The sequence below is a fragment of the Uranotaenia lowii genome, chromosome 3 (assembly GCF_029784155.1).
Source record: "Uranotaenia lowii strain MFRU-FL chromosome 3, ASM2978415v1, whole genome shotgun sequence".
Lineage (NCBI taxonomy): Eukaryota > Metazoa > Arthropoda > Insecta > Diptera > Culicidae > Uranotaenia > Uranotaenia lowii.
In genome coordinates, this window is record NC_073693.1 from 159,577,531 (window position 1) to 159,598,663 (window position 21,133).

Consider the following 21,133-nt stretch of genomic DNA (forward strand, 5'->3'; position numbering starts at 1 on the left):
CATTTTTGTCATTTTTGTCATTTTTGTCATTTTTGCCATTTTTGTTTGTCATTTGTATTTGTCATTTTTGTCATTTTTGTCATTTTTGTCATTTTTGTCATTTTTGTCATTTTTGTCATTTTTGTCATTTTTGTCATTTTTGTCATTTTTGTCATTTTTGTCATTTTTGTCATTTTTGTCATTTTTGTCATTTTTGTCATTTTTGTCATTTTTGTCATTTTTGTCATTTTTGTCATTTTTGTCATTTTTGTCATTTTTGTCATTTTTGTCATTTTTGTCATTTTTGTCATTTTTGTCATTTTTGTCATTTTTTGTCATTTTTGTCATTTTTGTCATTTTTGTCATTTTTGTCATTTTTGTCATTTTTGTCATTTTTGTCATTTTTGTCATTTTTGTCATTTTTGTCATTTTTGTCATTTTTGTCATTTTTGTCATTTTTGTCATTTTTGTCATTTTTTGTCATTTTTGTCATTTTTTGTCATTTTTGTCATTTTTGTCATTTTTGTCATTTTTGTCATTTTTGTCATTTTTGTCATTTTTGTCATTTTTTGTCATTTTTGTCATTTTTGTCATTTTTGTCATTTTTGTCATTTTTGTCATTTTTGTCATTTTCATTTTGTCATTTTTGTCATTTTTGTCATTTTTGTCATTTTTGTCATTTTTTGTCATTTTTGTCATTTTTGTCATTTTTGTCATTTTTGTCATTTTTGTCATTTTTGTCATTTTTGTCATTTTTGTCATTTTTGTCATTTTTGTCATTTTTGTCATTTTTGTCATTTTTGTCATTTTTGTCATTTTTGTCATTTTTGTCATTTTTGTCATTTTTGTCATTTTTGTCATTTTTGTCATTTTGTCATTTTTGTCATTTTTGTCATTTTTGTCATTTTTGTCATTTTTGTCATTTTTGTCATTTTTTGTCATTTTTGTCATTTTTGTCATTTTTGTCATTTTTGTCATTTTTGTCATTTTTGTCATTTTTGTCATTTTTGTCATTTTTGTCATTTTTTGTCATTTTTGTCATTTTTGTCATTTTGTCATTTTGTCATTTTTGTCATTTTTGTCATTTTGTCATTTTTGTCATTTTTGTCATTTTTGTCATTTTTGTCATTTTTGTCATTTTTGTCATTTTTGTCATTTTTGTCATTTTTGTCATTTTTGTCATTTTTGTCATTTTTGTCATTTTTGTCATTTTTGTCATTTTTGTCATTTTTGTCATTTTTGTCATTTTTGTCATTTTGTCATTTTTGTCATTTTTGTCATTTTTGTCATTTTTGTCATTTTTGTCAGTTTTGTCATTTTTGTCATTTTTGTCATTTTTGTCATTTTTGTCATTTTTGTCATTTTTGTCATTTTTGTCATTTTTGTCATTTTTGTCATTTTTGTCATTTTTGTCATTTTTGTCATTTTTGTCATTTTTGTCATTTTTGTCATTTTTGTCATTTTTGTCATTTTTGTCATTTTTGTCATTTTTGTCATTTTTGTCATTTTTGTCATTTTTGTCATTTTTGTCATTTTTGTCATTTTTGTAATTTTTGTCATTTTTGTCATTTTTGTCATTTTTGTTACTTTTTTCATTTTTGTCATCAGACTATTCTTCCTTTGATTTATAAGACTTTTTAAGTAAAAATTTGTGTTTAGGAAAGTTTTATCTATGTTGATTTTCTTAAAAGATTTTTCAAAATCGATTTCTTTTCAATTTTTTCACAAGTCTTTTTTGGTTCATAAACTTTAGGGAAGAATGAGGATATTTGATCCCATTTTCTTTTTTTCTTCTTATATTTTTGGAAAAATTAATCAACTCGCCGGTTTTTTACATTTTCTGACAGCGTGTTATTTCAAGTTGATATGCTTCAAAAGTTGAAACGATTTATGAAATCGTAGATGAACAGGAAGCATTTTCGTGAGTCGAAAAAAATTATGATATTTTTTAACATTGTTTTTTTTTTATCTATTTCATACATTTTTCTAGTATCCAGAAGGTGGTGAAGGCTCGATCGATCGATTGATGCAAATAGCCTGTAAGATTACTTACTCATTAATGATGCATAATCTGAAAAGTTAAAAAAAAGGATTAATTAGAAAAGTTAATGCACAGTTTTTTTTCAAATATCAATGTAAGAATATTTATTTGGGTAACAGGAACAAAAGTCTCATTTAGAAAACACAATCACCGTTATCACTTCGGAAGCAAGACATTTGTAAACCCTTCGGATTTTCTCTGACCATACACCCAATCTACCAAAGTGATTAGTTTCCTTGCCAGAACATTAATGGGAAAAGCATGGATTTTACTTGTAATCGATAGATCAAGCAAACATCTCAGTAACGGACAGAGATCAAGAGCATTTATCTTACCGCATCCCAAAGGGATAAAAATATAATTATCATTGCCAGACACAAATGGTTTCTTTCTTTTGGGTTTACTTCAGAGTAAAACTGACATTGAATTTCACCGGCACTAATCACAATATATCATTCAGGATGGAGAGAAACTTCGGATAGTAAGTTGAAAATTAACAGCAACATTAAAACTAAAGTCGCAAAAGTTATTTTAATCTTATGTTCCGAAGACTGTGAGCAAGAGAAGTTTGAAACTGGTAGTGTCCGTCAGTGGGTTTCTGTAATTTTTCTATGATTTGATAAACACACGTATCTACATATGTATATGACCCATTCCAAGCACCCCTCAACTGGAGAACCGATTTTTATTTTTCATTATCCAAAAATAAATTACATAGCGTTAGAAAGGTCATTTCTTGAGTGTCATTTTCCATTAAAAGATTTTCAGCTACCTTTTTTTAGAATTGCGTATGTTAACGTTGAAATTTAAAAATTTTAGTATTAAATTAAATTCATTTTTGCAAATATTTTTTATTTATAACATAACTTTGTCAAAAATCTAGCTATGTCAAAAACAATAATTGCAAAATGATGGTAAAAAAGCCATCTTTTAAGCATGATATAAGATAAATAACAATCACTGCAAGTTTACGCTCCAGAATCGTTGATAAAGGTATCTATTTTGAAGCGTTGTGACGTCACGAAAATTCTACTGTTTTTAAATTTGTGATTTTCTGAAATTTCACATATTGTCGAAAATTGGAGGTCTCTTCAAACTTTTTGAGTGGAATTTAATGCAATTTAAAGATTGAAAATCGGTTTAGCAGGTTGTGAGTTGCACCCGGGTAAAGAATGCGTTGTGACGTCACGAAAATTTATTTACTTATATTCGAAAACGTTCAAGACTATTTACTTCAACACTACGATAGTATTTCTTCAATACAAGTTCAACACAACAATGTGCTTCAATAAACGAATTCTATTATCAAGTTTTTAAAGAAACTAGTTTATTTTTTGCATTAACTCAGTAGTTTTTAATCATTTCTAATAAAACATATAAAACAGCGCTTTAAAACGCTTGATTCAAGAGTAATCAAACTTTCAAACAAATGAAATCCTCATCGATTTTGTAAAAAAATATTTGTGAATCATAAAGCAGGTAGTTATCTGTGATTTGAATAAAAATCTTGCAAAACATCAAGTTCTTCATATATCTATGTTAGAATGAAAAACGCCGCTAGTAGCTTCTATTTCTTTCTGGCATTATGTTCAAACAAAATAAGTTCCATGAAATAAATGTAATGAGATTAAAAAAATCTTTGAACATGGTAAACTTATTAGATTAATTTTCTTATTAAAAAATTCATAAGATTTTCATAGAAAATTAATTATTAAAATTAATTACATTATTTTAATAAAAAAAAACTGCACTTATTGAAATTTCCACCTCAAAGAATGTCACTAGAAAATCCAAATCGAACCCCGTGTTCACATAAAATCTCACAAAAGAGACTTTGAACTGAATTACAAAATTAAATAAATTCAAATATGTACTAGCACAAGGTCTCATGCAAAATTTGGGTCAAATTATTCTAAGGAAAGAGGTTGCGCAACGCACCTGAAGACTGTATGGAATTATGTAGATTTTGTTCGGCATGATAAAAAAAAACCGTTTTCCGTCAATAATTTAGGTCTTTATCAACCAATTTTTCTTTTAATTTGAATATTTTAAAGCTCTTATTATGACAATATTTCATCTGAGGAACGCGTTTCGCTCAAAACGCTATAACGTTCAAAATAAGCGTCGATTAACGATCATTCAGGTATTTTTTTTGTATTTGACCCATCAGAAGCTAATTTTTGAAACTCAAAAACCTTTTAAACTAAACCATTGTCGAAATGGGATCTTGAGATAAACTATTTGTCACAATGAAGGTTTTGTGAATGACTATAATTAAAACAAATCAGCCGATAGGGACTTCAGAAATTGGTGCATAACTTGGTTTTCATGTCCTTCCAAACCCAATTTCTCATAATTCCATACAAATTTTAGGATCATTGTGCCCTCTATTTCCGTAGGCCAATCCCCAAATTTGGCACTGGACTTTGTGTTAGGCCTAGAATCTATTTAAGCTTGCAACTGATAAGATTTTCATTAGATGGCTGATTTAGGCACTCCAGTGTCGATTAACTATCTTTGAAAAGATCGAAGGCTTTGAAATTATCGTTTTTTTTTTCCTTTCCTTTGCAATTAAAGATTGAAAAGATTCAGAAACATATTTCAACGCTTTTACGAATAAATATTTCCTAGTATTAGTTCTGTCCTAAATAATATTCACATGATCGCACAAAAAAACTTCGAATAAAATTGATGTGAGCAGTGTTGCAAACCTTATATGCTTGCTTATATGGGCCTTTGAGATTTAATTCCTTTTAATTTTTGGGAATAAATGGATCGATTTCATCACCAAATCACATTATTTATTGAGTTTTTGAGCATTTTTAGTAAATTAAGCATTAATTTTAAGATTATACTTTGATTTATTTCATGTAGCTAACCATAAAATTTCGTGACGTCACAACGCTTTGCAAAACCCTGCTTGAAAAAAATGGTGCGTTGTGACGTCACGAAACTGAATCGCCCTAAAATAAATTGAAATCAAAATTTGAAAAAATCAAAAACAGCGATTTGTTTGTTGTAATGAATCGATACTTTCCTGAAATTTTCATAAAATTTGATCAAATAGAAGAGCAGAAAAATGCGGCGTTGTATAAAAAACTGAAAAGTGGAAAAAGAGGCGCGTTGTGACGTCACGATTCCTTTTGCTTATATTTTGTTTACTATTGATTCTATACAAATACTTTTGGTTTCAAATTGTAGAGAATTAAATTTTGACCTTATAATGTACAATTTTTAACAATGTGCGATATGACCTGTAAAACTTACATACAATATACCAAAAAATTATTTTGCAAACGTTGTGACGTCACGCTGGAATGGGTCATATGTATTTTTAAAGCCATTGAACGTCACTTGAAGCACTCATTCATAATTATTCGATGACGGTTTGAATAGTTTTCTTGAAGGCTCAGTCAGTCATAAAGCTGTGGGTGGATTCTTCCTTTTTTGAAAATACTTTTCGCTTACCAAGATGGAAGTTTCACTCTCTACTGTCAACAACTATTCTCAACTGATTGGATTAAAAATTCATTCATGTTGTAATATACCAGCACAAGGTTGTACAAGTGCTTAGAACTCTGTCACAATTCTTAAGCAACCATTTCTAAAGACTTAAGCCAACAGCAACGTAATTAAAAGCCATCGATGTAACACAACCAGATAGCATATTTCCCCGTATAAGTTTCACTAGTTTGGATCCTATATGAAAAGTAACATACATAGGTCATGTATCCAATCCAGCTAGCCAAAGGTATCAGAAATCTAGGGATTCCGTACTAATGGACGCTGGTTGGCCGAAGATTGAAATCTGAAAATCAGCTGGCGGTGGTCGACCACTATCGTGGAACGAAGTGGGGATCCACTCACTTTCAGCTATGGATATACGTGATAAACTGAAATCTTCTGAACCTTTTAATGAAACTGCCCTTCCGAAAGATTGAGAAGGGTCTCGAAAGTGGGTACTAGTTTGGGTTGGCGTGCTCGGAGTGTATGTTTGATTTCCGGTGTTCAGTTTCTTTTGGTTTTTTTTAACATATTGATCAACATTTTAAATTAAATTCTTCTACCAACTATCTTAAATTTCAGTTCAATTAAAACCCAAAACTGATTTGAAAATGAATTTATTGTCTTCAGCTAAAATTGTATTTAGGATTCTTCCTAGATGATTTCAACTTTGTTTAAGAAATGTAACTCTTTTTTTTCTGCCATCACAAGAGAAAATTTCTATGAATGCAAAGATTTCAATTTTTAGCAACTTCTATTGGAGTCCGTTTTGATAATCAGCGGTGGCAGAAGCACTAAGTATCACAATAAACTTTCGTTTGCTGGCCGACTCAGATGGTGCACTGGGTAAGATATCCACCCGAAAGCAACATTATAGAGCCGTGTGAAGAACATCTCTCAGATTTAACCTTTTTTTTCAGGTTTAAGCTATTTTTTCTCAGATTTGAGCTTTCATCTCCAATGCCATCAAGGCAAAAAAAGCTTAAATGTGAGGAAAAAAAAAGTTTAAAAACGAGATTCATTAAAACTTAGTAAATAGATCTTGGTCACACGAATCACGATACATGAAGAAATCTTAAAACGTTTCATACTCCTGCCCAAGATAGATAGATGAAAAGGTATAGCATTGCGCTTAACCTTAATCGAAAGAGCCGTGTAAACGCAGGGTCAAAATAAGTTATGAAATTTCGAACGATATGTACTGGATTTGAAATAAAATTACAATGTATTGAAAATTGAGGGGTCTTATTGTTCAGAAATAGAAATCAGTGGCATTTTTTTTAAATATCTTGTGTGGCAATTAGTTAAATTTAGGTTCAAAAGCTTTCAATTTTTGACTACGAGACAGTTTATCTTTGGAAATTTAGCAGTTTTGTAGTTGTAAAAATAAAAAAAATATGACTTGTTACAACTTTTAATGGATGCTACTTTATTTTAGATCCTACAAAAATAGTTATTAGCAATTTTTTTCACTCAATAAAAAATCCACTTTCAAAATGAGCGCTGATGTGGTCTACTGGATAGGCTGGCACGAGTCTGGTAACCCAGTCATACTGGGTTCGATTCCCGGTATCGGTAAGAAAACTTTTGGGTTCGAATCCCTTAAGTTGCCGACAGGTAAGATGTGTTTCATTATATAAATAATTATATATTTCAGAGGGAATGCATCTGGGGTTAATCTGAAGAGACTATTGCAAGCGGAGTGGATTGCCAACCATTGTCTCTGAAGATTGGATGCTTTCTCTCGACGAATCTTCGGCCGTGGAAACCCTAGAAGTAATTCAAAGGATGGGGGTGTCGTGATTTTACGAATCTCAATTGAGAGATTCACTTAGACACGTCTGTCGCTCACAAGATAAGATCAATGACTGACTTTGTTTTGTTTGTTTTCTTTGTTTGTCTAGTGTTGCCAAAATAGCAAACGTTGCCATAGAAATTTATTTTTTTTTAATTTACCTTCAGTGTTGCCGAATACAACTATTATTTTATTTTATTTTTAATTAAATTTGATTTATTTTCTGCATATCCTTAATCTCATCCCTACAGGGGGGAACCATACATACATACATACAAACATACAATAAAAAATCCACGTTTGAAATATGTTTACTATCCGCATAAGCTTTTTATGAATTGCAAATTGCAATTGCAATTTTGCATTTTTATATCTTTTTACTGAATTTTAAAATTATAAGTTATTATTAGTCTAGAAAACTAATATTTTAAAAATTTTCACTACGTTTTTGTGGATTTCTAAAACTATTTTTGGTTGGCCTACTAATACATACGCAAGCAAAGGAGTAGAATATTATGTGCATAGCACCAAACCGAATAACGACAGTAGGACTAGCGACGCTTTTTCTACTAGCGAGATTCCTGTCTTTCGCAGCTATGATATTCTTTTTTCAATCCAGTAGGCGATTTCAATGTAGTACTCGAACATTGTTTACAGTCGTTGTCAAGCTTTTTGTCATGGTACTAAAAATTGTAGAATGAATGCCAGATGCCTGCTTTGCGGCTCATTTGATCATGAAAAATCTAAATGCCTTTTTGGTGATGATAAACAACAAACAGATTTTTTCAAGTGTGCGAATTGCGCTGGATATCATTCCTTCACTCAGAAAAATCCTATTAGGTACCGTAAACTGGGGGAACTTTGATCACTTTTTCCATTCATTTTTTAATATTTTGGAAGGGGTTGATTTTTTGTAAATTTGATTGCAGTAAATTTAAATGACATTTGTGGTTATAATCAAATATTTGTTACAAAACCAGGGGTGAAATTATGAATCGGGTAACTTTGATCAGTATGGGTTTTACGTACCTCAACATTTTCAAAATTATTGTTGTGGTGCCATTTAGCACAGAAGGCTTAAAACTTCATTAACAGTAAATTTTGTGAAGACTGAACTGATTTTTCCAACGTTTTGTTTTCAAAAACATTCATAATCATAAGATGGACAGTGTTGCTACATACATCTAGGGGTAAAAATTGTAAACATTTCACAAAATTTTTAGGCCTCAAATAGAAATGAAATTTTGCCTTCACGCAATTTCCTAGGTCCTCACACTGTTCCCATGTTTTTTTTTTCTTTTTCAAACGTAACCATTTAATAGGGTTTAAGCCATTTTTCTTATCCGGGCTTAAACCCTATTATCTTATTTTCATGGAAAATGACTGTTTTTTTTCAATATCCAAAAATTATCACCAAATTACCATCAAAATAACACTTAAACTAATCTGAAACAAAAAAAAAGTTGAACTTTCACATAAAACAACCCATTTGCTCCTAAATGCTTAAATTTGATCAGGAGAGATGTTTGTTTGTGAGCCTTCGAAAAACCAGATATTTTAAGGTTTTAGAATTACATTTTAAGAAATATGAAAAATTTCCTAATAAAAATCAAATTCAGCTTATTTGAAACTAAATTTATAGGCTTTCAAACGTAGTAAACAGTTTTCAGATATTTTAACTTTATACTTAATTAATAATGATTATCTGCAAAAATTTCATGTTGATCAAAGTAACCCCCGGTGATCAAAGTTCCCCCAGGCCGGCAAACAATCTGCCTGTTCGCGGTCAGCCTCGGCCTACTTTAGAATTTCGTCATGGTAATGCAAGAAGTGATTTTAATGTTACCTGTGCTGATTTTGCACCACAGACTCGTTGTTTAACGTTCTCAGAGGTGGTTGAAAATGGGTTTCCTGCTTCGAGTATAACTAATGGAAAAAACCAAGTCTCAACGTTCATGCAAAGGCTTGGGAAAATCCCCAAAATTAAAATTCAAATACCTGTTCTTCTCCTTCATTTTCTAATCCTAACAATTTTGTTGGTTTGGGTGAGATTACTGAGGAAAAATTAAATTTTTGAATCAAAATTTAGTGGAAATGGTGCAACTTATGTTGAAAGCAAATTCAATGTTTGAAGCTTTCCAAACTTCTTTTAATTATGCCAACAAAATTATAATGACTTTACGATTCCCTCATGAATCCAAATAGATGTTTAAATATTACGAATTGGAACGCAAGATCTTTGCTGGCTAATCAAGATGAGTCCTTCTTATTTTTGAAAACTCAAAATATACCTATGCCATCACTGAAACTTTTTTAAAGCCGGACAATAACTAGAAAAGCAATGCTTTCTTTAAAATTTTGCAAAATTATCAACTTGATCGAAAAGGTGGGGGTGTAGCTATTGTCATCAATAATCGTCTCAAATTTAGACTTCTACCTTCTTTCAATACAAAAGTCTTATAAATAATTGGAATTGAATTAGAAACTTTTATGAGAAATTTAAAATTATTTCCGCTTATTTGCCTTTCCAATGTAGCGGTGAATAGAAATTTTTTTTAAAGGAGATTTACGAAAACTCACCAGAAAAAAAAGTCTATTTTTTGTATTATTGGTGACTTTAATGCAAACACTGATATTGGAATAATATTTCATCAAATTCTAATGGGAATAAATTTATTTAATGACTGCCTTTCAGGTTATTATACTGTTGAATATCCTAATGGGCGTACTTGTTTTTCTTCAATTAGAAATCCCTCCACAATTGATTTGGTTCTAAAGGATTTAGGCGAGCATTATAAATATTAGTTTCTCATGCGGACCTCGATTCAGACCACCTTCCAGTAACATTTTCTTTATCCCAAAGTCCCATTGAAAACCCTTTAAAATCAACTTTTAACTTTCAAAAAGCTGACTGGGAGCGATATATGAATTTTATTGAACGTAATTTGGATGTAAACGTTCCACTGAATTCAATAGAAGATATTGATTTGGCTGAAGAAAATTTTACTATTTCAATAGTCAATGCTAAAGCCGTTTCAATACCTAAAGTTAAACATAAATTTAATCAACCTTTGATCGATGATGATCTTCAGTTTTTGATACGACTGAACAACATTCGTCGACGCCAATATCAACGTACTAGGGATCCTTATTTGAAATTTATTTATTGCGACCTTCAAAAAGAGATCAAACGTCGTTTAAATTTCATTCGTAATGAAAATTTTGCCAAAGCAATAGAGGACAAGAAACCCTACTCAAAGACATTTTGGAAATAAACTAAAATTCTGAAAAAGCCCCAGAAGCCAATTCCTACTTTGAAGGATGGAGATAAACATCTTTCAACTAATGAAATAGCTCAAAAATTAGCCCAACAATTTGAGTCTGCTCATGATTTTAATTTAAACGTTGTAAGTCCAATTGATGCTCAAATTTCCCTTGAATTTGATGATATTCTTTCTAAGTGAAATGTATTTGAAAGTTCTTGTGAGACAAATATTGATGAACTTAAATTGATTTTCAAAAAATTTAAAAATATGAAAGCTTCGGGGAAAGACGGGATTTTCTATATTCTTATTAAAAATATGGCTGAAATACTTTTAAATTTTTAGTTAAAATCTTTAATAAATGTTTTCACTTGACTTATTTTTCAAATAAATGGAAAAATGCCAAAGTAACTCCAATTTTGAAACCTGGAAAAAGTGCTTCAGAGCCTTCAAGTTATCGACCAATTAGTTTTCTCCCTTCTTTAAGTAAACTATTTGAGAGAGTTATTTTGAATAGAATGATGATTCACATTAATCAGAATTCTATTTTCCCTGAAGAACAATTTGGTTTTCGTCATGGACATTCTACTACACATCAACTTTTGAGTGTAACTAATATGATTAACGCTAGCAAATCTGAAGGTTATTCAACTGGTGTTGCTCTTCTTGATATTGAAAAAGCTTTTGACAGTGTTTGGCACAAAGGTTTAGTAGCTAAATTAGCTCGATTTGATTTTCCTGTATATCTCACCAAAATTATTCAAAATTATTTGACTAGCCGAACCTTACAAGTAAGCTATCAAAATTCATGCTCTGAAAGGACACCCATTAGAGCTGGTGTCCCTCAGGGTAGTATACTTGGGCCAATCTTATACAATATTTTTACTTCTGATCTTCCTGATGTACCAGAAGGAAAAGGTAGAAGATTATTTGCTGATGATACTTTGCTTTCAGCCAAAGGTCGGAATTTACGGGTGGTACGCAGTAGATTGCAACAAAATTTAAATTCCTTTTTGAATTACTTGAAAATGTGGAAAATTTCTCCTAACGCTTCCAAAACTCAACTTATTTTATTTCCCCATAAGCCAAGAGCTAAATTTTTAAAACCTAATAAAAATCATTCCATAACTTTAAATGGGGTTTCATTAGAATGGTCTGATCACGTGAAGTACTTGGACTCACACTTGATCGGAATCTTACTTTTAAAAATCACATTGATGATATTCAATCTAAATGTAATAAATACACTAAATCTCTTTATTCTCTCATCAACAGGAAATCCCGATTGTGCCTGAAAAATAAGATGCTTATTTATAAGCAGGTGTTCCGAGCAGCGATAATGTATGCAGTTCCGATTTGGTCTAGCTGCTGCGCGACGAGGAAGAAAGCCATCCAGAGGATTCAGAACAAGGTTCTGAAAACGATTTTGCGGCTTCCATCTTGGCACAGCACCGAAGATCTCCATCGGATTGCGGGCATTGAATCGATCGAAGAGATCGCCAACAAAATCATCTCCAACTTCAGAGGCAAATCGATGCAGTCTTCCATCGCAGAGATTCGTTCTCTTTATAATTAGTTTAATTTTAGGATAGTTTTTAGTTGTAAGTTTAAAAAAAAATTTTGACACTACAGGATGTTCTTCTACATAAAAATACTTGATTGTGCCTTGCAAATTTAAGTCGAATAAATAAATTTTAGTGATTAATAAATTATAGGGCTGTGGACAGTTCATTAATGAACTGAACACCTAATTTAATGTAATAATGTAATATAAATGTAATGATGAATTGGTACGAATAAAGACATATTTGAAAAAAAAAGACAACAGATTTAAGTATAAAACTTCTAAAGAAGCAAAAAAAACCTTCTTGATAAGATGAGGAAAATTCCTTGGGAATCAGGAATTATTAAAGCTCTTAGAACTTAGCAAAATTAAAGAGAGAAATTCCATAAATATAAAATGAAAATTATATTAGTTTCTTTTTTTCAAGCCATGGCAAATCATTCTGAGTGTCAACTTTGTTAAGCTGAATTTCAACAAATAGTTTCAAATTATATTGACCTCAACTCACCTGTAGTTTTCTCGTCCCTAGCTCGTCGGCTACTAAACAACGCCAAGGCCCCAGGTCCAATGTAATCGCGTATAATTAATTTCATAGAAACAAAGTTGCATCAGTCATTTTACAACCAACCAACCTGTTGGCAACAGAGGCATCAGCCAGTTATAGCTGTACCGAGAAAAGTAATTTACTCCGGGATCTCTTTTAGATGAGAAAACCTGCGTCCGGTTAACCACATTAAATAGTAGTGGCGTTGTCGTTTCCATCTCCCCCGGGATTGCGGAATTGGAAATTCAAATAGCTTTGCGAAAATGACCTTGGTTTAGCATTGATTCGTCTGGGACTGACCAAGTCAAGATACGCAAGTTGATATTGCGCTAAATAGAAGACAGACGTGTGGCCACAAAACCACGTATGTAGATACCTAACCAAGTCGATAGGAAGATGTTTTATGATGGCTTCGCAAATTCACGCCTAGGAAATTAACAAACATTTATACGTGTCTAGACAAAGCTGCTTAATGTTTTGCCGATAAAAGTTTATGTTCGTTAGCTTTAAGGAACCGAACTGCTGATGGTGAACTTTGACTTCGACTAGAATTAATCCTAATTTATCCAAAGTTACGCTCGGATTGGCTTGCTTTTGCTGTCCCATCAGGATGAGACGAGATCATCGAATTTCGGGCCACACTGCTGATGGAAATTGACTCCGCAAACCGATTATGATACCCTTGACGATATCATTAAAATTTACGAAACATTAACTGCTAAAGATTGATTTGCTGGCAGCGTAAAATCACGAATTTTCCATCAATTTTCATTACGTGGGTCGAATTTGATTTCGCTCTTGAAAAACCGAAACCCTTGGGGGTTACACCAAACGGATTGGGTACCTTCACACATACACACGTCCACAACCACCCATCATATATCATCTCTTTAACTTCATATGAGTATGTATGGATGGAGCAACGTTACTATGAAAAGGCAATCATCCATCCAGCTACACATTGACGCTTTGCAATTCTGCTGGAGCTCAGGAAGGGATTTGGGTCTGGGAAATATTTAAGTCGATGGGTAAAGTGATTGTGTGTGAGTGTATGTGTACGGCGTCGTGTGAAAATGTATGAGTCGGGGGTGTGCATGAGGTTAACATTCTGCGGCTTCCGATAAGATCGCTTCCGGATGGGTTCAGCCAGATGATGGTCACAACGAGAAATGGCTGACCCTTGCCTTGCCACACCGGGGAAATGAATCCAGTTGAGGATCCAATTTTGGGGAAAGGGGAAAGGTGGCGTCCAATGGATCCAAGACGTGCCCTGTTACTGAGGAAATTGGAATGCTTGCAGAAAAATCGTTCACTTAGCTATTGATTTCAGTGGAAAGCAAAGCTGAATCCGGTTTGGAATCCGAAACCCATCGCGTCTCGTTGACCGTTCAATACATTATCAATCTAATGACACTGATGGACAATTCATACGGAAGAAGAGTGTTTGGGATTTTTATAAGTTTCAACTTCTGAAATTTGGGCTACAATAAAAACTAAGCATTCATCTTCAGATGTTAGAGATTCCGTACAATTTCATATTATACCTTCCTTCGCGGTTAAAAAAGGACAATTGGCCGGCTGGGTTTATATAGACCCGGATTACTATTTTGGCTGTATTTTCAAAACTAATCAACCGATTTCCTTAAATTAAATCATTCCATATGCTCACTAACTATTTACGAAGAAAAAAATCATTACAATTTTTATGAAGTCTGAAAATTGAGCCGAAAGATATAATATTCAAACAAAGATGGCTTTTTTGAATATAGATCGTGACCATCCTGGTTCGAATAGATAATGAAATTTTTCAAGTCAGCCTACTTAAGGCTGATTTTAAGGTTCACTTAAAGTAATAAAACTTCTTGGTTTCTTTTGTCATATGTGATGAATGGAAACATAAAGAAAAATTTAAAATAATTGATTTTCTTCTTAAAAACCATTTATTTTTAACTGAATATATTTAAAAAACATATATTAAAAAAAACTTAGCCAATATTTTATTTAATCTATAATAACAAGAAAAATAATGGAAACTGACTAAATTTTTTTTTGTGATATTTTTATCACACCGGAAAACATACAACTATAGATTCCAGAGATTCGATGAGCCGTATTTCAACAGAAAATGGGTTAATTGTGCAGATGCAATGAATCCCCGATTTTCCCACCGCCATGATGCATTTCAAGGTGATAAATTGGGGACTGGACAAAATCGGGTAATTTTTAAAAAGTATAATATTAAGTTTTAAAAGTATTTTGCTCCCAACTTTCAACCAACAAAAAATCAAAACTGACAACTGAGGGAATATAACTTCTGCTTATTTGGGTCTAAGATAAGGTTTTTGCACTCTACTCTGTGCGAGCGGTTGGCCAACCCACGATATGACAAATCTGTTATGATTTAACTTATGGTTCAGAACGTTATACAGAATTGTATACAGTGAATCCCCGATTTGGTCACGCACCGATTATTTCTGCCCCCGATTTTGTCTATTCCCGATTTAGTCACCTGTTTAGATCCGCTTTTGTCACTATATTAGATGTAATATAAAAATGCTCAGATTTAAACCTTCTCCTTTTGGGATGAATATGTATTTATATCGCGTCAATCGACAACATTGTTAAACAACACGATAACACCGATAAGGTAGGCTTGACAGATACTTTCAGAAGAGAGCGGGACATTTCACGAAAAAAAGCGGGACACAGCCAAAAAAAGCGGGAGATTTAAAAAAGCTTAATTGTGTAGCCAAACCTATAATTTTACCATCAGCCAAAGTTCATAAAAAGTACGCTAAGGTTGCCAATCGCACTGTTATTTTCCACCGTTTTCGCGAATTAACACGTAATTTGATAGAAAATATTTCATTTCGTACATGAAAACGGTGGATTCGATACCGTGAAAAAAAACTATTGTGTAATATGTTTAAAAATTAGTTGATTTGGTAATTTGTTTAAAAATTTGAAAACTCAAGAAAACTTCCATCACTTTTCATCTTGATATACTTTGGACAATTGAGTCGAAAAGGTGGTGTATAATATAACGCAATTGAACTAAGATTCCGGCGCAAAAATTAATCTCTTTAATTCTCTAATCTATAATTATTTGGAGGCAACTTGAACAATATTTTCTTCATACATTGGTTGAACGTGCTCCAAAAACACTTAACTGAATCAGATTCTTACTGTAATGCTAGAGCTCTAGAGTTATTCAGTATTGCCTTATATAAACTATGAAAAATGCTGCTTATTTTGAGAAAATCCGAGCAACATTTCAGATTTTATAACAGGCTACAAGACCAAGTTTTAGTTTTATAAGTGGGCTGAAGAGTCTCATAAATCAATCAGTGTTAATTGGGAAGATGTATTTGAAAGATTTTTTGTTCATCACAGAATTCCAATTGAGACTATAGTTTGATTTTTTCCAGAGTGTTTCAGTTAACTTTGTAAATTTTTTCCAAGAAAAAAAAGCGGGACATTTTAAGGAAAAAGCGGGACAGCGGGACATTCAACAAAAAAGCGGGACATGTTGCCGCTGTCGGATGGCAACCCTACGATAAGGACTTATGAATGACACAAAGAAAAGATGTCCGATTTTATTTAACTGTTTTATTCACATTTGAACAGTAATAAAGTTGGTAAATACAATAAAAATAATGAATAAAACGACACAGCAAATCATCGATATGATCTACAAGCTTGTTTTTGGACCCCTTGAGCCAAAGGGTTATTAATACGAAATAGCTTATTTCGATAAAACACGCATTCAAGTGGTTGTGTTATTCCAATTTCCATTTATTTTTCAAAAATTTGTATTTTTGTTTCGAGGTAGTATTATTAAATGATGTATTCTAGCAGGTGGATGCCGGATGAAGAAATTTGGTTTTAATAAAAGTTCGAGTATATTGTTCCATGTTCAAGATACTAATGAACGAGAATTCATTCCCTTTCTAGAAAATGGGTATTCAAGTTCCCTTTTTCCGGTTGTTCTCGCTCTCTTAATCGATGCAAGCTTAGTTCATCTTACTCATTCTAAGGTTAAACACAACAGTAAATTAAACTATAAATTTGCGGCTTTATCGGTGAGGGTTCAAGAGTTGAAATGAAAGACGGATAGAAGAACAGAAGAAAATTCTAAGGTGGTGAAAAGAGCGAAGAGCATTTGAAATAGAAGCTTGACCACATGCTAAATTCTTTGTCCCGCATCAATTAACTGTATTGAAGAAGTAGTACCCAATAGAGTGGTCAAGCTTCTATTTCAAATGCTCTTCGCTCTTTTCACCACCTTAGAATTTTCTTCTGTTCTTCTATCCGTCTTTCATTTCAACTCTTTAACCCTCACCGATAAAGCCGCAAATTCATTTCATAAAACAAATTCACGGTGATTTCTCCTCTTAAAATATTAAACTATAAAAATATGAAAAAATCATCAAACAAAATTTGAAACATGAAAAACTCGTTGTCATTATAAACATTAAATCGCCATGTTTTTTCTTATATCTCTTTAGCTCTGAGGGCCTCAACTAAGCTTTCTACAAAGCAATTTCTTTATAACGCCACAAGAAGATGACGTCATTTATCGAGAAATCTAAAGCATCAGCCCTATCAACAATGTTGTCTATTATCCGTACAGCTTCACTTTGGATTTTTTTAATTGAAAGTTGTTTAGAACAATTCATTTTTTTAAACTTATTTTTAACCCTTGTTTTTTAATTAGGACATTGAGATTTCAATCACTGGGGATCATTAAATCTTCTTGATAATACCGGTCCAAACAGAGTGTTTCAGGAAACATATCATCAAAATTTTATGATATTTCGATGCAAATGAGACTTTACGCATTAATTATCAACTAATAGCAGATAAAAAAAACACCCACTACTCTGTTTTCAATGACGCTATGATGATGTTTCAGATTGATTTGAAAAGAATTATTTTAAAAAAGTGCTTTTTAAAAATTACTCGATTTTGTCACTGTCCCCAATTTGTCACCCTAAAATGCATCACGGGGGTGACAAAATCGGTGATTTACTGTACTAAAATTTCGTCAATAACTTTAACTGCATGTCATAACTCGTGAAACCGATACACATAGATCAGAGCTTGAGTAACATTTCATTGAAGAACACAAGTTTTTAGATGCACGATGCTTGTTATGAAGTACAACGTACAGCAATTCAAAGATTATGCAATAATTTACAAAAACAAATTTGTACAAGAAGACGAAGTTGCCTTGGCTCATTTGTTTAGTCAAAAAAGGAGCGATGATACAAGTTTTCCACATGACAAGGAAGAGAGATAGGCTAGCAAAGCGTTAACGGATTGGGAAATTATGAGCATGACGTTGGATAATCAGTCAGAAATGGACGAGGACTTCTTTTGCTTCAGAAGGAGTTTTAACCCCACAGGAGGCACTCGTCCCTTAGTAGATGAGGACCTCGAAGGATCGAAGCCATTAACCCCTTTCAGAAGTAAAATTAGACCCAGAATCAGCAGCATCGACCTTAAATGATTGTTATTTTCCAGAAATTAGGAATGATATTGAATGATACGGATGTTGGACAACATAGTTGATCGGGTTTGGACATATTTCTTTGTGTCATTCATAAGTCATCTTCACTACTATTTACTGCCGATGCCCTGATGTATTGCAACGTTCCTTACGAATGATGTCAGTAAACGCGACATCAATTAATAATCAACCCAAAAAGAAAAGATTTGAATCTGATTTTTTTTTAACATTGAATCAAATAACGTGACAAAATTGGGTCAAAAAAGGTGACAAAATCGGGGGCAGACATAATCAGTGCAAGACAAAATCGAGAATTCACTGAATCAAATTCTTAAGTTAATTGAAGTGTCGTATTTGACTGTTTATAATATTATTCAAAATTAAATTTCCAATTTCATAGTAGATATGCTCAGGGTAACAGGGCAATTTTTTCATCAAAATTCCTTGACCCTCATAAAACATATAGTTCTAAAATCATTGAAAAAAAAATTATGAATCTTTTCAAATAACCAGCTGTGGCCTGAAAAACCAAGCACTTTTTTGTTTCTATATGAGCTTACAATCTATGTGAATTCATACCAATCAAAAGTTTTTCAATACGATTTCCATAAAATGAGTTATCTTTGATGCACAATGCATTGCAGATTATTCAACGACTTTTTGGCTTTAAAGTCGTTTTCTGAAGAGCATTAAAATCAAAACTCAAATTTGACCCTAACCGCCCAATTGCCCTTTTTTTTGCTGGGTGACTCTAGTAATCGTTAATAAATAGGTACATACTATTCTTTTTTAAAATAATATATTAAATAACATTTTAAATAACATATTTTCAACCGTACTTCTTATAAAACATATTATATTTGGTCATTATTCGACCAGACCGAACTGAACGCCATAAGCACTTTTTCTGCAAAATTTGTTGTGCCAATATTTTCATCTCTGGTGACAAAACCTTTGATGTTTATCATTCAAGTCGACAGTTTATAATCCAAGGAATGCATTGTAATCAATTGTATTCGGGTTCGATCTAGAGTATGATTTACAAGAGATTTAATTTCTGTTGATTCTGAATTTTCTAATGATTGTATATGACTCTTTTGATTTTGTAGGTACTACATTATATTATTTTAATACAACGTCATACATATAACATTACAAACTATGCATATGCTGTAACATTATTGTTCGCGCCAAAAAGCAGCAGCACAAACCAAGCGCAATCACAACTCATCATTTCTACTTCCCACAAGCAGCATCCTTTGGTACATTCCTGCCACACGCATCAGCAGTGATAACTACCAAAGTGCGGTGCGTGTGTGCACCTATTAGGTATTCAATAAGTAGTGTAGGCAAGAGAATAGGCGATAGCTGTTCGGCATTTTTACTAACTGCTGACGGCCACAAGATCAGATAGAATCAATAAACCACCCGTATCGTTCGCATTAAAATACAGTCCGCTGTTCTATTGTTGTATCGTCCAGAAATAAAATCCGTGAGCGTATCACAGTGCCGTTTTAATTGATTGTCGTTTGAATTTCACATGTCGGAAAAGTTCCGTGGTTTACCGTACCAGCGATTAGAAGGGATTGGCCTTAACATTTGGTCCTTAGCGACCGGATTAAACCGCGGATTTGTGCGCGTTTTTGTTAAAAATTCTTTTGTGTGATCATCCTTTGTGAACAAGTCCCAGTGAAACTAGTTGTGCTTCGATTCGGTTTGCCCGATATTGTCTGCGTTCCCTTTATTACCGGGTGGCTTGGGTTGATCTTATTTGGTTCCCGAGGGTTCGAAGAACTCATTCCAGTGAAATTCTGTACCAGGGAGCCTTGGTGGGTGGCTAGTGATAAAAAAAAAGCATGATTGAAGGCTAGAAAGTACCGTTAGCTTGCTGATTTAGAACGAAAATTATGTTGCCCTGGGGGCTAGTGTACAAATTGGTTTTGTGAAATCATCGCGGGAAAAAGCTGTTGGGTTTTTGGTATCGCACATAGTGAACGCTTTGTATTTGAAAACTGTTATCTGTTATGTATTCGAAACATCGTGAATATAGTGAAATTCGACATCAATTCTCTGTTGAATGCAACTTCGAAGCATCGTGAAGGATCGTCGGAAGCTGAGGTGCAGTAACGCTGAATTTTGAAAGGATTCTTCGCAAACCTAAGGACGTTCGGATTAAGCAGATAAGTACTAGTAGTTTAAGTGTGCGTGTGAATGATTTGATGAATGGTTGAGGTGGCTGGGTGCGAGAATTATATTTAGTTTAGATTTGTGTTGTGATAAAAATTTATTGCAAACTGATTGCACCGATTGCCAATTGCATTACATATTTAGCGTTCTCCGGTAGATAATTCAACTCAAAATCGGAATTTCATTCAATTTGACATATACTAATCAAATGATCAGAAAAATATTTCGTTAAGTAAAAATTGAAGAGATTTGTCAATTCATCGTCGTTGCCGTTGAGGTCTCGGGAGTGGCTTAGTGATAAGTGGTTGTTCAGTGTCTCGTGTTGCAAAATGGCTGACGATATCAGACATCTGTCCAAGAAAGAGAGAATTTTATGGAATTTACTTGAAAGTATAGAGGATTTTCTTCAAGATTACGAGGATGATAGAGACTATGGTTCACTACAACCACGGCTAGCGAAATTAGACGAGGCTTACGAGAGGTTTGGTGACATACGCGTTCAAATGGAAGTTATCCTGGAAGATCTTGATGCTGAAGATGATTCTGTAGACGATGACGGCAAGAAGAAAACTTGGAAAAAGGATAACATTACCGTATACAAGGATTTTGTAAACAAATATTTTTTGCTGAAACAACAACTGCTATCAAAAATGGAGCCGATTCCTGCTCAGCCTACTCACTCTAGATCGTTTGTGTCCGACTCAGTTTTGCCATGCCACACCAAGTATCCTGAGCTGACGTTGC

General features: G+C 32.9%; 1 protein-coding gene across 2 annotated transcripts in view; it reads right to left on the reverse strand.

Annotated features, from left to right (window-relative positions):
• Nucleotides 1-21,133, reverse strand: part of LOC129755136 (uncharacterized) — an 824,173-nt gene that overhangs the window by 592,800 nt on the left and 210,240 nt on the right. The window contains exon 4 of one of the 2 annotated variants that reach the window (XM_055751489.1): nt 2,033-2,050. The exons of the other annotated variant lie outside the window; for it this stretch is intronic. The gene's annotated coding sequence lies outside the window, so the exon portion shown is untranslated. The remainder of the gene's footprint in view (nt 1-2,032; nt 2,051-21,133) is intronic. 2 annotated transcript variants of the gene reach the window in all.